Source organism: Triticum aestivum, chromosome 5A (genome assembly GCF_018294505.1).
Source record: "Triticum aestivum cultivar Chinese Spring chromosome 5A, IWGSC CS RefSeq v2.1, whole genome shotgun sequence".
Lineage (NCBI taxonomy): Eukaryota > Viridiplantae > Streptophyta > Magnoliopsida > Poales > Poaceae > Triticum > Triticum aestivum.
The window spans coordinates 651,476,990-651,479,909 of NC_057806.1; the positions used below are offsets into that span (position 1 = coordinate 651,476,990).

Below are 2,920 nucleotides of genomic sequence, written 5' to 3' on the forward strand. Positions count from 1 at the left end.
GCAGTGCGTGCAGTAACTGATCGATTGCGTTTTGAGGGTTCTAGGTGTCGAATATGACCGGGCCATTAAAATAAAAGTTGTATATCTTTTCAAGACCTTTCCAACGAATATTTATTTGCAATTTTTCGTCAGGTATTCTAGGAGATAATGCCTATCTGAAGTTACTGTCAGTTTTCGTCAGACTGCAGTTTTAGGCATGACTTCCTATTTTGCGCGGCGTTTCAGAGTAACTTCAAGGCTGAATCTGTCCATGGGGCTATGGATGTATTTTCAGTATTTGGTTTGAAATTTCCATGGAGAATATTTTCTCAAATTTTCGCTGAGTATAGTGAAAGATACAACCTTCTGAATGCTGCTGTCCATTGCGAGTTCTGTTCTGAACTTCTGACAGTTACTGTTTTCTGTATTGAGATTTGAGGGGCATTTTAAAATATCTGTCTAGAGTACAATTAACATAGATATAATTCATTGTTTGATCTTTCCACAGAGGATGTAAGTACTATTTTTTATTGCGTCTACAAGGAGTAATTTAACATTGCTATACGTTTCAGTTAACTTTGTGAGATCTTCCTGAAACTATATAGTTTCAGTTGTGAGTTTCAAATTGGTTTGCCGTTTTAACGGTACTTAGAGGCCGAATGTATTGTCTTGAACGAAACTGTTGCATCTTGCTTTAGATGTTTTTTGATAAGGTAACAGCTGCCTCAACTGAAGAATCATTAACTCCCTCGTCGTGTAACTTCCCTGCTGCAGGTGATTGGATCAGCGAACCTTCTCTGTAGTTTAGGATTTGATCAGTTCGAGGAACGTGGTAAGTCCCTAGCAAAATTCTTTCGCCTTATTAATCTTCTGCGTTCTTTATCAGTGCGCTGGTCCATGCAGTATCATCAGAGTCATGGATCTTTGACAGAATGTAACGCATGGGCAGTATAGTATTCTCTCATGTTATGTGAACCTTCAAATTCCTTTCCATGAGACTGAACCCAACTGTTCCCAATTTTCTTATGTGTTTGTGTATACGATGGTACATAAGTGAGTTTCACCATTATTGGTCTATTTCTTGATGTTTTTTCCAAGGATATTCGATTGTTGAGTTAATTGTCAGTGATGCCATCACATTGAGTTGCCATTAAACTCTAAAAGTTACGTTTCTTTGTTTTCTGTATTATGTGGAAGAATGTAGATTTGCAATGTGAAGAGTTATTCCAGGACAATAGTGGCGGCTACCGATGCAATTATTTTAATTATTATAGAACATCTGATTGACAATGCGGTCTGTGTTGCTGGAGTGAGCTTTTTTATGGAATGGAATACATGTTAAAGCAGAACCATTGTAAGATGATATTCTTCAGGTTGTCCTTCAAGACAATATTTCATATGTTCTAAATATTTCGTGGTCACCTGGTATTGGAGTCTGAAATTTCGCATGGTGGTGAATTACTGAATGCATGCCAAGGCAGTTCCATACAAAAACACTTTCCTAAAAATAAAAAAGAATACCTTGCTAATTTATTAATACAAATACACTACCAATAAGGCTTTCTTTTGGACAATGAGGTTTCTGCTGGACATATGTTAAGATGAACAGGACCCCCAGCTCGTAGCTCCTGCTCGTGCTGCAGGGCGAGCCTGCATCTCTAGCTCGGCAGCTCTATCTCCTGCTTGATCAAACATCATTTGTAACATTCACCATATCACTCTGGTTAAGAGGTGAAATATTTACATGAATTAAAATACATTGTAACCTATACCCGTGGCAACGCACGGGCATTTGTGCTAGTAGCACCTAAACCGCGCTTACAGTCGTCCTGACAAACACTAACGCTCTCGGGCCGCTGCTCTGGTGGTTTTTTGGGACGTTTTGTGTTAATTGGGCCCAATGGGCTGTATATCTCCTCCAATCGAGACGCGGGCTCGCACAGTCTTTCCCGGAAAAAAGGCTCACACAGTCGTCACAATTCGGCGGGGGCTCCAGACAGAGGATCCAACCGTCGCGGTCGGGCGAGGGATCGAGAGTTGCGCAAGGAGATCCAGCAGACGAGTGGGATGCGAGTGAATTCGGCGACGAGGGATTCAATGGGCGATGCGAAGGGGCGTTGATGCGCGGATGTAGAGAGTCGGAGCAGCGGAGGATCGTTACAATCAATAATGGCGGTCGAGGCGCGTTACTCTCCGGCGCCGACGGTGGATGTGTGTGTTACAATCCCGCTGCCACATCCTCCTTAGTTCACGCCCAGATGTGCGTATATATGCTTTTCCTCCGTTTGTTGATGCTATGTCATCTTCCATGTTGCATATATTTTGTATCCCTGCGCTCCTCCTCCCCCATCTAATGATGTTGTTTTTCTCTCCAAAATTGTTGCTGGTGTTGTTAGTAAAGTTGTTGGAGGCCCTTCACATCTTTGGTCGCCTCAATCCGCCAATTCAATAGTCAGCAGTCGTCGTGCACTAGGCCTTCATCTCCTGCTCGAGATAATGTGGCGGATCTTGTTCTTTTGTTCTTGGAGCATGCAGTTCATGTGGAGGATCTGTCGTGTGTAAATGTCTTGTGTGCTGATCCAAGGTAAGCTGTCTTTGAAGTAAGATTATGCAGTGTTGTATGATCGGTTAGCCTTGATACAAAAAATACATGACATAGTTTAGAAATTAGTCTTTTCTGGCTATAATATCTTTCTCTATTCAAATAAATATGTGATCCCTCATGGAGCGATTTAATGGCGTTTTGGCAAACACGAGTATCAAAATGGCACTGTCTGATCTATATTTTCTGGTTACTGCAGGTCCAAAAGCGCAATGAAGAGGTGCCGGTGAGAGATAAATCCTAGGACCATACTCCATGTACTTTCCTCCATTTATCTTTCCGTGAAATCTTTTTTTTTTCACATTGAGGATATGCGCTTCACCTTCATAATGTGTATAC

At 41.7% G+C, this 2,920-nt stretch overlaps 1 long non-coding RNA gene across 1 annotated transcript; it reads left to right on the plus strand.

Annotated features, from left to right (window-relative positions):
• The first annotated feature begins 1,937 nt into the window (after positions 1 to 1,937).
• Positions 1,938 to 2,920, plus strand: LOC123108192 (uncharacterized). Its single transcript, XR_006451853.1, has 3 exons — positions 1,938 to 2,239; positions 2,376 to 2,563; positions 2,781 to 2,920. It is a non-coding gene; the product is annotated as an uncharacterized lncRNA (long non-coding RNA).